The 17,356-nt window shown below is 50.6% G+C and overlaps 1 protein-coding gene across 9 annotated transcripts in view; it reads right to left on the bottom strand.

The window, feature by feature from the left end:
• Positions 1–17,356, bottom strand: part of CRACR2A (calcium release activated channel regulator 2A) — a 203,073-nt gene that overhangs the window by 115,503 nt on the left and 70,214 nt on the right. The window contains exon 1 of one of the 9 annotated variants that reach the window (XM_070048426.2): positions 4,441–4,577. The exons of the other annotated variants lie outside the window; for them this stretch is intronic. The gene's annotated coding sequence lies outside the window, so the exon portion shown is untranslated. Of the gene's footprint in view, positions 1–4,440; positions 4,578–17,356 lie in introns of those variants that run through there. 9 annotated transcript variants of the gene reach the window in all.

The raw sequence follows: 17,356 nt of genomic DNA, 5'->3' as shown, positions 1-17,356 counted from the left end.
TCCTTCCTTCATCTAGCAATGCCGAATGAGGAAGACCCAAGACAGCGGGCAACCGTCCACCTGGTTACTCCAGGGTGACTGCTGCTTCTGTTGCATTCGGGACCCAGCCTGACACGTTCATGTCGCACACTTAGCTGGTGGCGCCGCTGCACGGCTGGGTGTGGCTCACTCCTTCCGGCTTTCACACCTCGCACAGGGCCTGACGTTCAGAAGTTGCTCAATAAATGTTGGAGCATAGCGGGGCAGTGGTGCCAAACCCAGTCTACTGAACACGCAGGGCCGTAAAAGACGAGCCGTCTCCTCTGCTGGGAGGCCAAACGTGCACCCTCACTGGCCTTCGCTGGGGCAGGCGGCCATCTCCCCATTTTCAACAAATGCTCTTATCTCTGTCCTGACCACCTCGCCGCAGCACGGAGACGTGTGAGTGTAAGCCACACCTTTTTTTTTTTTTTTTTTTTTCTGGAAGGCAGCATAACACATTGGCTAAAGCATCAGTTTCCAGAGCCAGAAATATCTGGGGTTAGGTCCTAGTTCCACCACACACAAGCTATAAATCTTGACGAAACCTCTTCCCTCTGCTGCTGTTCTCTTGTCTATAAAATGGGAATGGCCACAGTATTCCTCAGGCGGTTCTGACGAGACAACGCGGGTGCAGAACAGCACTTTTTCCCTGTCTTGTCCATCTTTATCGCTGGTCTCTGATCAGCTACCCCAGACAGTGCTAAAGCAGCCAGAGAGCAGAGAAGGGCTGGGATGCAACAAAGCAGAGTCTGCAAACCAACTGTCCAGGAAAACAACAGAAATGAGCCGAGGTGCCAGGTGCAAATGAAGCAGGATTGTATTGTGTTGCACGGCTCCCATGTTCCACTCGGGAAAGACACGTGTGCCAGGGTGACTTCCCTCTCCTCCTCAGCCTCCACCAGGAACAGCATCGTCGTGACACTAAGTGGCAGACAGTGAGAGCCGGTGGGGAAGCTGTCAGATGGAACTTAAAGGGACAGCTGCCACTCAACCCAACCACTTGTCGACACACACTTATTAGAACCCGTGTTCCCGGTCATTCTGACAATTCTGAGACACATTAGAACTTAAAAATGTTGTCCATGTCCAGGCACCGTACAACATGGTGGGCTTATTCACTGCATCATATTGTAATAAAGAGTAAGTTAGTGGGCCGGCGCCGTGGCTCACTTGGTTAATATCTGCAGCGCCGGCATCTCATATGGGCGCTGGTTCTAGTCCCAGTTGCTCCTCTTCCAGGCTAGCTATCTGCTGTGGCCCGGGAGGGCAGTGGAGGATGGCCCAAGTGCTTGGGCCCTGCACCCCCACGGGAGACCAGGAAGAAGCACCTGGCTCCTGGCTTCGGATCGGCACAGCGCCGGCCGTAGCAGCCATTTAGGGGAGTGAACCAAGGAAGGAAGGAAGACCTTTCTTTCTGTCTCTCTCTCTCACTGTATATAACGCTACCTGTCGAATTAAAAAAAAAATTAAACAAAGAGGACTGTGTCTATCAGTGGAGAGTTGTTTAAATAAACGGATGGTGCATGTAATGGGGTATTATGCCCCTGCAAAAAAATAATAGTGATGAGGAAGTACTCAACGGACTGGTAGGGGGAAAGTGGCAAGATAACTTGAGTGAAAACAGCAAGGTAAGAAAGAAATGTAGGGTCTGGTGTTGTGTTGGGTTAAGTGGCTGACTGTTATACTGGTATCCCATACAGGCACAGGCACTGGTTCACGTTCTGGCTACTCCATTTCTGATCCAAGTCCCTGCTAATGCACCTGAGAAAGTAGCAGAAGATGGCCCAAGTCCTTGGGCTCTGCACCCATGTGGAAGACCTAGAAGCAGCTCCTGGCTCCTGGCTTCAACCTGGCCCAGTCCTGGCCATTGCAACCATTTGTGGAGTGAATCAGTGGATAGAAGATATCTCTCTCTCTGTCTCTGTCTCTCCTGTTCTGTTATTCTGCTTTTCAAATAAATAAATATTTTTTCTAAAAAAAGAAAAATATATATAATATGCTGTAATTATGAAAGAAAGGGATGGAGATAGAAGATATATTTGTACTCACTTGTGTTTGCAAAAAGAAACACTGGAAGGAAACTAATAAGAAACTAATAAAAGGGGTTACCAGGGCAGTGGGCCCCTGCACCCGCGTGGGAGACCTGGAAGAAGCTCCTGGCTCCTGTTTTTTTAAACATCCTCCCCTGTTTTCTTAAAGATTTATTTTATTTATTTGGAAGGCAGAGTTACAGAGAGCCAGAGGCAGAGAGAGAGAGAGAGAGAGAGAGGTCTTCCATCTACTGGTTCACTCCCCTGATGGCTGCATGGGTAGAGCTGAGCTGATCCGAAGCCTGGAGCAAGAAGCTTCTTCTGGGTCTCCCACGTGGGTGCAGGGCCCCAAGGACTTGGGCCATTCTCCATTGCTTTCCCAGTCTATAGCAGAGAGTCGGATGGGAAGTGGAGCAGCTGGGACTCGAACTGGCACCCAAATGGGATTCTGGCGCTGCAGGCGAGGCTTAGCCCACTGCGCCACAGCGCCGGTCCAGGACCTTATTTCGGACTTGCATTGCTGTAGACACACTTAGTCAAGAGGTGGTTACTGGAGTAGGGTGGGCCCCTAATTTAATGTTATTGCTGTCCTTACAATACATCCACGCAAAGGGGGAGACACAGGGAGAATGCAATGTGCTGATGAAGGCAGAGACTGGAGCTCTGAGCCCATAAGCCAAGGAACACCTAAGACAGCCAACACACCTCCAGAGACTCGGGGCAGGGCGGGAGGCAAGGGAGGGGCCTCCTGCCCACTGGGGACCGCGACCCCACTAATGACCTTTAATTCAGACTTCTGGATGTCACAGTTGGCAGACCACACGTCGCTGTTGTTTTCAGTCACTGAGTTTGCAGTACTCGGTCATGGCAGGTTTAGGAAATGAGTACACTTTCTCCCTTAGCCCAGCTCAAACAGCAGAGTACCTGATGGTTCCATCTCGGTGCTCAGCAAGTACCGGTGATAGCTCTGCTCAAGGCAACACCAATTCTGGGACCTTGAACCACCAGTGGTAATGCGTCCAAGAATGCATCCAAAAATTCCACCAATGGGGCGGGGGAATGTTAGGTGTGGCAGTTAAGATCCCACGCCAGGCCGGCGCCACGGCTCACTTGGCTAATCCTCCGCCTGCGGTGCCAGCACACCGGGTTCTAGTCCCGGTTGGGACACTGGTCCTGTCCCAGTTGTTCCTCTTCCAGTCCAGCTCTCTGCTGTGGCCCGGGAAGGCAGTGGAGGATGGCCCAGGTCCTTGGGCCCTGCACCCCATGGGAGACCAGGAGGAAGCACCTGGCTCCTGGCTTCGGATCAGCGCAGCGTGCCGGCCATATCAGCCACTTGGGGGTGAACTAACAGAAAAGGAAGACCTTTCTCTCTGTCTCTCTCTCTGTCAAAAAAAAAAATCCCACACCAAACACTCACATCCCATACTGGAATGCCTAAGTTAGAGTCCCAGCTCTGTTTCCCATTCAGCTTCCTAAATGTACACCCTGGGAGGCGACAGGTGATGGCTCCATTGAGTTGTGTCCTCGTCACACAGCTGGAGACCCATACTGAATCCCAGATTCCAGTCTTTGGCCTTGGGGGAATGAATCAGCAGATGAAGGTCTCTGGCTGGCTGTCTCTATCTCTCTCTGTTTCTCTGCCTTTCAAATAAAAATAAGATAAATAAAAATTAACCAATAAATAATGACTGTGTTCTGACTTTGTGAGAAATAAAGTATTACTTCCCGCAAGGAGCTGACAATGTGGTTGAAGATTCAGGACAGACTCGTACAATTTAACACCACATATCATACAAGCCTGTTCTCTCGTCTCTCTCATACACACACGGTGTGGACACCAGGAAAGTCATTCTTAACTAAAGCCACTGCCTTGCCAGGCATGGTCAACCTTCTATTGCATCTCATTCTAGCTGCTTCAGATTTGTGGGTCTGGGAGAACTGGGTTTCAAAGTCCTTTAGGACATTCTTTCAGATGTCCAGAAGCTTCCACCACTGCCCTTGGTGTGGAACCCAAACTTCTTGCCCACTATGGAAACCCTCTCCTGCTCAGGCCACCATCTGTTACCCTCATTCAAAATCTCTCCCACCAGTTTCTTATCAGCACTCCTTTTCTAGTTAAAGAGGCAGGCCCTGGAGGGACAGTGAGCCTATTTTGTGGCTCTCAACAAATTTAACAAGCAGAGTCCATGGGAGCCAGCTCTGGGACGCCGCTTTGGCCAGCTACTGGAGTTTTTAAGAGGGAAGGAGCTACAATCAGAGACCTCAAGCGAGATGCTGTTGTCCCTGTCACTTGCCCAGTGCTCTTTGGCACGATCGGCTCCTGCCTGTACACCCAGCACCCAGGAAGCCACAAGTCACACCTAAACAAGCCTGGTGTCTAGTCACTCACCTGGGGGGCAGAGCAGGCGCCCACTGTGGCTGAACTCTCCTGGCGCTGAGTCTGAGTCCCAGAGTCTGAACCTGGAGTCCGGCTCCACCACGGCTCTCTTAGGAAGACGCGCCCCGCGGAGGCCCAGGCTCAAGAAGGAAGGGCCGCTCCTCCCTGCTGCCCCACCCTTGACAAGCAGCCTGAGGACCTGCTGTGGCTCTCAGCCAGCCCCTCTAAGGGCAGCTTAGGGCAGGAGCTGCAGGTGGAACAGAGCGAGGAGAAGGCTCCTCACTTGAACCTCAAGTGACCTGTCACAGATCCTCAGGGACAGAAAGGCCCTGGAAGTCACTCGGATGACGACAATTCTGCGGCCCGAGCCAGCCCTGGAGGCAGACACTGTGCTGGCCTCGGGAACATCTCTGTCTCCCCTGCCCCTTCCTAGTGGGACTCCAACTGTGCCCGTCACTCGGAGCTGTGACCCCTCCCCCAGCATGGGGGCCTCATCCAATCCAAACAAAGACAGGCCCCTTGCCAGGGACAGGTTAGGAGAGCGTCTGCCCCACCTCCGTTCCTGAGATCTGAGCGGGGTCCTGGGGTGCTCCTGGGGGTGCTCCCCGCAGTCCTTCCCTCTGCCGGATGCTGTGCTTTCCTAACACACTGACCGGAACTCCTGCAGCCACACTGTGACCTGGAGGGGGAAACCTGAGGACTGGGGCCTTGACGGCATCCTGGAAGCGCTGTGCTAGAGCTCCTGGCGTCCCCTTTCATCCAGACTGTAGATACCGTGAAAGGCTGACAGACAGAGACAGAGAGTTCCCATCCACTGGTTCACTCCCCAAATGGCTGCAACAACCAGGCCGGGGCCAGCCCAAAAGGCAGGAGCTTGGAACTCAATACAAGTCTCCCATATCAGGGGTGGCAGGGACCCAACTTCTTCAGCCATCACCTGCAGCCTTCCAGGTGCACATTAGCAGAAAGCTGGAATCGGAAGTAGAACCAGGACTCGAACCCACTCGCTGCAAGAGAGGAGTACGTAGGTGTCCAAGCAGTGTCTTGGCCCCTGCACCAAATGCCTGCCTCTCCTCCAGACTTACTACATACAAAACTGCTTCAAAACATTTGTGGAAAATGGAGTTAAAGGTAAGTTTATGTTGGCGCAAAACCAAAATTGAAACCCATGCACGGTTTAACCATAGTATGTATTTTCCATGAACTAGCTGAAGACTCCTTGTATATACAAATTTCAAAACATGTCTGCACCAAAATAAATGTTGTTTAATTTCATTTTCCATAAATGTTTTGAAGTACACTTGTGGGAAATAAACACCGTGACTTCAGTCCAGTGACTTGGAAGTCTTGCTCCCTGCAGCCAAGATTTTTTTTTTTTTTTTTTTTGACAGGCAGAGTGGACAGTGAGAGAGAGAGACAGAGAGAAAGGTCTTCCTTTGCCGTTGGTTCACCCTCCAATGGCCGCCGCGGCCGGTGCACTGCGCTGATCCGAAGCCAGGAGCCAGGTGCTTCCTCTTGGTCTCCCATGGGGTGCAGGGCCCAAGGACTTGGGCCATCCTCCACTGCACTCCCGGGCCATACAGAGAGCTGGCCTGGAAGAGGGGCAACCGGGACAGAATCTGGCGCCCCGACTGGGACTAGAACCCGGTGTGCCGGCGCTGCAAGGCAGAGGATTAGCCTAGTGAGCCGCAGCGCTGGCCGAGAAGATTGTTTAACATTATATGCACTCAGATGCTCCTGAGACTGTGGGGCTCCACTCCTGAATCACAACTCCATTATCCTACAGAACATTCCCAAAGTTCACGTCACACACACACACACACACACACACGCATTTTCTCCTCATTTTCTTGGTACCCAATGCTTTGTCTAGAATAGACACATTTTACACTATTTTTAATATAGTAATAGATTCTATAAAATACACCAAATCTGTCCTTTAATTAAGAAATGTCTTGAATCCACCCAATATATACCAACCATTTGTTACACTCCAGGGACCCAGAATCAATGCCTGTGTCCTGGGGCCTTGTAATTATCGTATGACATGTACCTATATCAAATCATCATGTTGAATGCTTCACATTTATGCCATTTTTTTTTGTCAATTATTCCTCAAAAAATCTGGGACAAACACGAAGCCTTAAGCAGTGCACAGTGGGTGAGACACACTGGTGGTGAAGAGGTAAGGACAATCCGGCAAACACACTGGCTGCGTGTGCAGAGAGGGCTGGGAGGGTGGTAGCAAAAGCTCCTAAGAAAATCAACGCATTCTTCAAGGGAAGGAGAGAACTATGAGCAAAAAGGCAGGAGAGAGGCGGACATTCCCGACTGAGGATCAGCATAATGGCAAAAATAACAAATGGAGGCTGCCTACAGTTCCTGAGGGCTCAGAAGGAAACAGTTTCAAGTGAGGTCATCGGAAATAAGACATACTCACGTCTTAATTATTAACTCGCTTTCTCCTCCTCCAAAGCATGAGATGGCTCCTAGTATTCCCCCATTATACGGACAAGTACACTGAGGCATGGAGAGGATAAGTGAAACAGGAAATGGGTGGCAGAGTCAGGATTCGAGCCCAATAGAGCTCTAAGGCTCGCAGGCTTTACCAGCCTGCACCAGTGGCTCCCACAGTGAGCGCAGAACCGCGGCACCAGCAGCCCCTGACAACTTGCTACCAGATCTTGGGCCTCACCCCAGGGCTGCTGGGATGCAGCACGCTGAGTTCATCAAGCCTTCCTCACGATCCCGGTGCCTGCTAAGGTTGGAGAACCCTTGCTTGACACCATTAGCATCCAGCAGACAGACGGCTTAGTCAGAGGGGTAGGAATGGGGTGAAGAGAAGTCAAAGTCGGGGGGGGGGGGGTTGCTGCATGCCCTGAAGGTCTGTAAGGAGGTTGGGCTTTATTCTGTAGCACTGGGGGAGGGAGAAAGGGGAAGCGGGGAAGTGGCCCAGTCAAGCACTGTTCTTTGAGACAAAGTCTCTGGCATCAGTGCCAGCAATGACCTGGAAGTGAGAGCGGACAGAGGACGGAGCTCAGGTAAGAGGCTGACGCAGCAAAGGGACCACAGCGCAGAGAGGGGAGGCACGGGGCAGCCCGGGACACCTGTGGAGCAGGGTCCACTGAGCTGGCAGGGTATCCTGAATGACTCATGGTTTATAGCTTCAGCAATAAGGTAGATGGTGAAACTCTTAGCCAGGAGGAGAGAGTTTGTCCACGGAACATCAGCATAAAGGGATTGAGAAGCAGCTGGTGCTCAGGAGTGGAGTCAGGGATGGGCACACAGATTTGGGATTCACCAACTTAAACACAAGGTTTGAAGCCATCGCTCTAATGAAGGCTGCTCCCAGACTGTGGGAGAAAAAAGAAGGCTGGAATAATGCAGGACTCTGCTATGTAAGGGACGCTCAGAACAAGTCAGCCAAGGGGGTCCAGCAGGTAGAGACAGAAAAAAAGGAAATAACCATGTCTCAGAATCGAAGGATCAGCGTGCTGGAGAATGCCTAAAGAAAGAGGACTGACAGCAGTCTCCAGTGCGGTAGAGGTGTCGCCTATTGAGACTGAGAAGAAACACTGGACTTGGCAATGCAGAAGTCACAGATACATTCAGCAACAGCAGTGCCAGTGGAGGGATGGGAGCAGAGGCAGGTTCACGCATGGATTTGTTCTCTGCATGAGAAGCGCTGACCACACACCAGGTTTTATGGGTGTTAGGGATAAAGTGATGAACAGAACGGACTTGAATCCAGCCCTTAGCAGGTAACGGGAAAGACAGAAAATGAACAGAAATTACACAAGTAATTATGGGATCCCAATGGAGACATGGAACCTGATGAAGACATACCAAGGACTTTGGGACATGTAGAGCCACAAAAGTAACCTGGATGACGAGAGGAAGAAAAAACATTGCAGCTGAGTCCACAGCAAGAGGAGGAGTGAGCCAAGGAGTGGGGGTTGGAGCGCATCCCAGGGAGAAGGACCGGCAGGTGCAAACAGCCGCGGGCAGGAGGAACAGAAGGAATCCACAGTGGCTAGAACCTCCTAATGCAGAAGAGAGTGGCAGGAACTAAGGAACAGGGGATTATGGACCACTTTAGAGATTTGGGACTTTATCCTGTGGAGTCTCAGGAAATCGCTGGAATTAGCACTTAAAAAAGGTTAGAAGAAATGATAGAATTTGCATTTTTATTTATTTTTTTTAAGAACCTGAAGGACTACTTATGTGTAGTGTTCTTTTTTAAAATTTATTTATTTGACAGGTAGAGTTACAGACAGTGAGAGAGAGAGAGAGAGAGAGAAAGGTCTTCCTTCTGTTGGTTCACCACCACCACCCCCCAATGGCCTCCACAGCCCGAAGCCAGGAGACAGGTGCTTCCTCCTGATCTCCCATGCAGGTGCAGGGCCCAAGCACTTGGGCCATCCTCCACTGCCCTCCTGGGCCACAGCAGAGAGCTGGCCTGGAAGAGGGGCAACAGGGACTAGAACCTGGCACCCATATGGGATGCTGGTGCAGCAGGCGGAGGATTAGCCAAGTGAGCCATGGCACGGGCCCACAATCTGCATTTTTAAAAGGAGACTTTGGCTACTTTAGAGAATGAATCTAGGAGGAGGGGATAGGGAGTGGACCCATGGAGGTCAGTTAGGAAAACAGTACAGTTTAGGCAAGAGAGAGTGACGGGTGGGGACCAGAGTGCTCACAACGTAAATGGGAACAAGCAAACAGATTCCAGAGCACTTCAGAAGGCGGGATCAAGAGGACTGGGCAGCAGACTGGAAGTGGCAGTGGGCAGGAGAGGTTTACATTGACTCTTGGTGGTCCCTTCTCCATCTGTTCTTGGCTATTCCCACAGGACCACTGGGAGAGAGAAACATGTAGCCTCCGCATTCCAAGAGACCAGGGCCAAGTTCTACTTGCCAGGGCTCCAGTCTGCCACAGAGATGAGACCCACAGAGCCTTGCTCTCCTAAGGGGCTGCTAATCCCTGAGAGATAAACTGACTCCTTCTATGAAGGCCTCTTGGAAACCTCCTCATCATGTTTGGTTGCACGACTTCCGGTGTTAGACCGGCCTCGGATAGAACTCGATTGACTCAGTGAGAGACTTTGGTGATGCAAAAGCAAAGAGGCTTATTGAACAAGCTGGAGCCAGGGTCCACGCCGCCTACTGACGAGGACCCCTCCCGGTTCTCCTGCGGGGTCTATACGCATTTTGGGTTCAACAGGATGTACATTCTTGTGGTTCTGGGTTACAACGGCAGACACACAGTATCACTGATTTGTTGGTTTTCGATTGGCCGGGGCCAGCTGCAGGGCTGGGGGAGGAGGGGTGGTTTAGCTGCTCTCTTACTGGTCTTTCCCGTGTCACGGTATTTCTCAGAAACCTGACCCGGGACTTCTGAGAAAACAAAACTGAGGCCTGTCCCTCTGGGCGACTTCCGAGGCCTGTCATGGCGTCACTTTGGTTCTTCATTTCCCCTGTTCTTCTGTGCCTGCGCACTCCTGCACAGGCTCGAGACACGTCAGCAGTTGTCGCAAGCGCCTGCTGTCACGCAGCTCGACAGGGCTTAGAGCGACGTACGCTCTGTTGTGCCGGAGCACGGGGAAGAAAGGAACACAAGGACACAAGACTGCCTTTTTTGATGAAAGATTTTATTGCTTACACACCAGGTTTTTTTTTTTTTTTTTTTATCACACTACTCATCAGCATGCTCATTGAGGTCAATACACTTATCAGTATCAATATACTTATCAATCTATACTATTTAACACACTTATCTATAAACTTAGCACAACTACTTAATGTGACTTAACAACTTAGCTACTTAGCTTAACATAACTACTTAGCTTAACTACTTATCTTACTTACTATAATAGCACTTAACTATCAGAGTAACACTATTTCCTTAATGACTAGAGGACTACTGGAATCAATACCATCAATACCACTATTAATAATACTATTTGAACTGATTAACCGACAGATCACAGTATACAGTGTTAAAGTAACTTTGAGGACTATCCAATTATAATAGTATATGTGCATCAAGGTCTCCAGCATTATTTGCAGATACCTTGCATAAGGTCAAAACATAGGGTCAAAGCATAGTTAGATTAGATTACACATGACTAACACTACTTGTAAAAGCTGTGTTTTCAAGGCTCGCATCACGGTCATGAAAGAGTGTCAGTGTTCGATGTCCAGAGCTCAACGTCTCGGCAGAGACGGATGTCAGATCAGTCACTTACAGGCGGCAACTTGTGGGAAGGCTGTCACTCTGGGCAGTAGGCTCAAAGTTCCCAGGCGGACGGCCAGGCGAGAAGTTGGAGAGGTTCCCTGCTGAGAGGCCTGGTCCGGCTTTGTGGTCAGGTCTGGCAGCAGGCTGATGAGGACTCCAGGCCAGGCGGTGAGGCGGCCTCTCGGCTGGAGTTCGGATCCCGTGGTCTCCTTGTGTCGCTTAGCAAGGGGGCTAGCGAGCTGGCTCTCCAGCTCCAAGTGCGAGGAGATCCAGAGGTTCACACGCACTGGGCCCTTTGTCCATTGTCGGCTTGTGCCACTATCTGCTCCGTGCAGAGTAACGGGCTGCCTCTTCAGCTCCCGCTGTGTGGAGATCTAGAGGTTCACACACACCTGGAGAGGATGGAGAGCACCACAAGACTCCCTTTTCATCCTAATTTTTTCCTGCAGCTCACCTGCTGTTCACGTGCTGTCCACGCTTGACTCAGTCCAATCAGCTCAGAGTTCCCCGAGGTGTCACCAATCCGTTGTCTGGGCTTGGGTGTCTCCCGCTCACATCCAATCCTCGTGAGAATTGGTGAGGTGACTCCAGCTATCACCCATAGGACACACAGCTTATCAGGCTGTCCAGAGATGTCTGTCCAGTCTGATGAGGGGCATTTTTCTAGCACGTGCTAAGGTTGACATGGGTGATGTCATCAGCTCCTGGCTTAGCATGAGTAACTCCATTTTCTCCTACTTTCACTTTGTGGCTAGTGGCAGGTTTTGACTCTAGATGTTTTCCTGTGGAGTTTCCACAGTTCACCTTCTGCTGGTCAGGTAAGTGGTGATCTGTGACTCTTGGGACTTCCTGTGGGATTCTCCACAGCAGTATCATCTCGCCTCAAGGGTCGGTACTGCTGCCTGAGTACCATTAATTGGACCGTGTTTAGTCGGTCCTTAGTGAAGGCTGCTAACTTATTCAGAATGCATGGTCCAAAAGTTAAGATCAGCACTAAAAATATCCGCGGGCCCAGGAGCGTAGACACCAGTGTTGTTAGCCAAGGTGAGCTACTGAACCAAGACTCAAACCACCCTTCCTGTTGTTCTCTAAGTTTTTTTCTTTTAGCCAGCCCTTCCCGATCCTTAGTCATGGATTCCCTCCCGACTCCCGTGTGGTCCGCATAAAAACAACATTCTTCTCTGAGGGCTGCACATAGGCCTCCTTGCTGAAGGAAAAGTAAATCTAGCCCTCTTCTAGTTTGTAAAACCACTTCGGCCAGGGATGTGAGGGACTTTTCTAAATGTGAGATGGAGGTCTCAATTCTTTCTACATCTACATCTATAGCTGCTCTCAAGCCAGAATAGTATTGGCTTTGTTGGGTCAGGGAAGCAATCCCAGTACCCGTCCCTGCCAGCCCTAATCCGAAAGGAGTGGTTATAGTGACAGAGGTAAAAATTTCCCTTTTTTTTTACCCAACTTGTTGTTTGCTCTCTAATTTATTGTATATTTCATCTTCTGGGTGATACAGGATTTTGGGAAATACTTGAACCAATATTCCTTTGACTCATTGGCTACCTTGCCGCTAAAACAGAGTGAGTCCCAACTTAGAGCATGCCCACCAGCTATTGTCTGGGGGTAGAAAATACCCCTCCTGATCAATGGGTTGGGACTGGTTGCAAAGGAAGTTCCGATCTTTGACCTGACCCAGGCACAGTCCCTTCCCGGTGACTGATTGCACTGTAAGTCCCTTTTGGACTTTCTGTTCCCACCGACATTTTTGTGGATCCTGGGTGACATTATACTCCCCTGTGACTCCCACAGCCTCATAAAAGGGTAGTTGCATGTCCTAACAAAGCCAGCATGCTTGGGTTGCTTTAGGGTTAGTGGCGTTAAGCACTAGATAGGCTGAGGTCAGTAGGCCCCACAAAGGGTGGGTGTAAGTACATCAGTGGTGGTGTTTAGTAGGGGTTCAGGTGTTTGTGTTGCGGCCGGGGAGGGTCAAGGTTTTTGCTTATTTATTTTGCCTGACCCTCCGGGGTGGGTTTCAGCGCCTTGTTGGGGCCCATGGCTTCTGGGGTCTTCCGTACCGGATACCTCTGAATGGTGAACAGCCCTCCCCTGTCAGTCCCTTCCTCATAATATCTTAGTCCCCATGTTCTCCCATAGTCCCACTTGCTATCCATAGGGTTAGTTACATTGATTTGGATTTTCTGGCACAGTTGGTGGCTGGCTACCCCATGGTTTTGTGTCACTGCATTACTTCCGAAAGGATACAGAGGGATACAATTTTCCGGCCACCACTGTACTTTGATATCTGGGTCCTTTCCTGTCCCCTCTATCCAGAGAGGTGCTATTGTCTCACACCCCCAGGAAGGACAGTAATACTGATTAGAGTAATCACAATACGATCGTCCTTTCGCAGGGCACACATAGAATCCGATAGCATTCAAGCAGGGGCTGATGGGGACTAGCTCACAGAGGGTCGTTACGAACAATGAAGAAGCTGGATCTCCAATCGGTCCCTCTTGGGCTCTTATTACCTGGCCGTGCTCAGACCTTCGTAGCTGCCATCGGTATGAATGGTGGCTGTTGGCCAGTTCTTCCGCTATTAGCTCTTTGATGCACAGGCACCAGGCGATTGCGAAGGCAACAAGCAGATTCATGTTCCCCGTCTAGGTGGATCTTCAGGGGATTGGTGGGATTCGCTTCCGCTTTCCACTGTTCGGGCTGAATTGTCAGCAGATCCTTTTGGGCCACCCGTTGAGTGTGGCTGGCGTGGATCCACGCTGCGATCCCGTCAACCTTTAGGGCAGTGGGGTAACAAGTATTACTTGGTATGGGCCCTTCCATCTGGGTTCTAAGGTTTTTATTTGGTGTCTCCTGATCCAGCCCCAGTCCCCTGGGTTGAGACCATGGGGCTGTGGAATTTTGTTACCCCTGTCTTCATATATTTTCCTGATGGCTGGCCAGACTTCAGCGTGAACTTTCTGGATGTTTTGAATTGCCACGCCCAAGCCCCCAGTATCCGCGTACTCCCCCTCCCAACATGGGCGGGGGGGGGGAATATAATGGACAGCGGCCGATCATACAAAATCTCATAGGGGGTGAGCTGAAGCACATATGGGGTGTTCCGTGCCCTAATTAGGGCGAAGGGAAGGAGGGCCAGCCAGTCTCCGCCAGTCTCTATGGCCAATTTGGTTAAAGTCTCCTTGAAGGTTATATTCATTCTTTCTACCTGTCCAGAGCTCTGGGGGTTGTATGCACAATGTAACTTCCAATTTGTCCCCAGGGCCTGGGTGAGCCCCTACACTATCTGGGCAACCAAAGCCGGCCCATTGTCTGACCCAATGACTAGGAGCTCCATTACCTAAGGATGACTTCTTCCAATAACACTTTGGCTACTGTTCCAGCAGTTTCCTTTTTCGTGGGGAATGCTTCTACCCACCCAGGGAACGTGTCCGCAAGCACCAACATATATCGACACCTATCCAGGCCCGGCCTTACTCGGTGAAGTCTATTTTGGACATTTCCGGGCCCAGTGTCCTTTTTCTTTGCAATAGACGCATTGAACCTTAGCCAGGCACCCCGTCGGGGGTTTCCCACGTCCTTTTCTGTCTATCATTTGGGTGAACGACGGCCATTAACATCTGTGCCATTGCTCGGGCTTGCCTTTCTCCTTCCGCTGCCCCTTCTTTTTTATCTTCCGCCCTGAGTCTGTCTTCTCTCTCTTCTGGAGTTTCCCTGGTGTTATAAACGTTTTCTGCCACCTGCAATAGGTCTGGTAGGGTTTTCTCACCTGGCCTGTCTACCTTGTGCAACTTGTGCCTTCTCTCTGGTGCCGCTTGACTAATAAATGCCATGATGATTGCGGCCCTCGTCTCTGGCGCCTCAAGATCCATGGGAGTGTACTGTCTAAAACCCTCCATGATCCCTTCTAGGAACGCTGCTGGGCTTTCCTCTGCCGGCTGTCGGATATCCCCTACCTTTGCCATACTGGTCAGCTATCTAGCTGTAGCTTGGAGACCGGCCATCAGAGTCTGGTGGTAGACCCGGAGACACCCCCTACCTTCAGCCATATTATAGTCCTACTATGGTCTCCTTAAAGGGAAGACGCGTGTGATGATATCAGGGTTCAGAGTAGGGCGACCGTCTGGCCCCGGGACCACTTGCGGGCTTCCAGTTGTATGGGCTCCCGTTCCTTGGTGGTAATGAGGACCTGGAGGAGTTGCTGACAATCCTCCCACATTGGCTCGTGGGCAAACAGAATAGAATCTAACAGGTTAATTAAGTCTTTAGGGTTATCAGAGAAAGGGGAATTTTGAGCCTTCCAGTTATAAAGATCAGAAGTAGAGAAGGGCCAGTACTGGAGAGGCTGTAATCCATCTTGATCTACCGGGCCATATGTCCGTAATGGCAGGACGATGGGGTCAGGGGCCATGGGCTGGGATGAGGTTGCTCCTCTCTTCCCTGCCTCCTGACTCCGAGTGCAGGAGGCTGGCCCATCTGGATGTTCAGGGGGCAATGGGCCCCCCTCGTTACGCTGTTTCATAAGAGGGGGTTCCAAGACCTCAAGAAATATCAAACTGGGTAAGAGGACTCGGGGAGGACTGGGGCTGAGGGTTCTTTCTTAGGCTAGGTCCTGCCCACATCCTTCGCTGGGAGAACTATGGTAGGGTTTTTGGGTTTTGATGGAAAAATGGCGCCTCTATCAAATTCTGCCACATTAGAATACAAGGAATCTGGTCTGGATGTCCACATGGTCCGGAATCAAAGACTACATCCTTCACCATCCCAGGCCGAATGTTGGCCACTCAACACTACAACATGTGATGAGTTTTTCCTTCCAAATCTCAAGGGACAAGTTGTGGGCACGTCCACAGACGTCTCGGAAATGATCCGTACAAAGAGTCAAAGGGGTCGTCTGCATCTGGCCCATTCCTGTAATGAAGATTAAGAGTCCGTAGACCACAAAAAGCAACAAACAAGAAAAGCCAACAAACATGACAGACAGAAGATAGACAGACTTCGGCCGAGAAAAACAAAAACACCAAACCAGCACCCGGGCTAACCATCAGGCTATTGTTCCCCCTCCCAAACGGCTGCCACCGTCGGCGGGAACTCCCGAGGAGACCGGGGACATCTCCCTTGGCCTCCAGCCGGCGACCCTCCAGTGCGTCCACCTAGGTCCTCTGCCAGCTATTTATCCTGGGCCCGCTACAGAGTTTCCGTACAGTTTTAGGAAACCTCAGCACCGCGTCTCTCACCGAGTCACTAAGTCCGATCCCGGACGAACTCCCAAAATGTTAGACCTGACTCGGATGGAACTCGATTAACTCAGTGAGAGACTTCGGTGATGCAAAAGCAAAGAGGCTTATTGAACAAGCTGGAGCCAGGGTCCACGCCGCCTACTGACGAGGACCCCTCCCGGTTCTCCTGCGGGGTCTATACGCATTTTGGGTTCAACAGGATGTACATTCTTGTGGTTCTGGGTTACAACGGCAGACACACAGTATCACTAATTTGTCGGTTTTTGATTGGCCGGGGCCAGCTGCAGGGCTGGGGGAGGAGGGGTGGTTTAGCTGCTCTCTTACTGGTCTTTCCCATGTCACGGTATTTCTCAGAAACCTGACCCGGGACTTCTGAGAAAACAAAACTGAGGCCTTGTCCCTCTGGGCGACTTCCGAGGCCTGTCATGGCGTCACTTTGGTTCTTCACCGGTGTCTGGTCCGGTGGGGTGGGATGCCAAGCACAGACCACCCGGCTGGGCAAGCCACACTGTGGGTGGCTTCTCGGCAAGACAGCTCAAGCGCCTTGCAGCTACTTCCTGTAGTGCGTTTAGTATCATGTGGACGATTCTAGGTCCCTAAATGTCAACCTCCCTACTTTTCCTCTCACCATGTTATCACTTTTAAATAAACTTTTATTTCCATCATGACAGCAGGCAGCAAGCTAAGTACTTAGATTGACTCTCCCACTGAAAATATTGACAGTTTTTTAAAAAAAATATTTAAAAAGAACATTTCTAAAAGTATTGATGAGGTGGCCGGGGACCTCTTCAGCTGGTGAATGATGTATTTAGAGAAATTAAAGACAAACCTGAGAATATGTGCAGGGAGCAAAAATTCATGAGGGAAAACTGAGAAGACGGAAGAAAGCAGACAAAGAGTTTTTAGAAATAAAAAATAAATAACTAAAATGACAGACTGTGGGCAGACTTAATAGCATATCAGATACAGAAAGAAACAGGGAGCTGGAAGCTAGGTCAAAAATAAATGAACCTGGGGCCTGCGCTGTGGCACAGCCGGTTAAAGCCCCAGCCTGCAACGCCAGCATCCCATGTGGGTACTGGTTCAAGTCCCAGCTGCTCCACTTCTGATCCAGCTCTCTGCTATGGCCTGGGAAAGCAGCAGAAGACGGCCCAAGTCCTTGGGTCCCTGCAACTGCGTGGGAGACCTGGAAGAAGCTCCTGGCTCCTGGCTTCAGATCAGCTCAGCTCTGGCCATTGCAGCCACTTGGGAAGTGAACCAGCAGATCGAACACCTCTCTCTCTGGCTCTACTTCTATCTGTAACTTTGTCTTTCAAATAAAAAAATAATTCTTTTATTTATTTGAGTGAATGAATGAGTGAATGAATGAACCGGGGCTGGTGTTGTGGCAGAGTAGGTAAAGCCACTGCCTGCAACACTGGCATCCCATATGGATGCCGGTG

Source organism: Oryctolagus cuniculus, chromosome 9, assembly GCF_051225735.1.
Source record: "Oryctolagus cuniculus isolate XC-2025 breed Fujian yellow rabbit chromosome 9, ASM5122573v1, whole genome shotgun sequence".
Classification (NCBI taxonomy): Eukaryota; Metazoa; Chordata; class Mammalia; order Lagomorpha; family Leporidae; genus Oryctolagus; species Oryctolagus cuniculus.
Note: the sequence above shows the minus strand (reverse complement) of the source record. Positions and strands in the feature narration are given on the sequence as shown.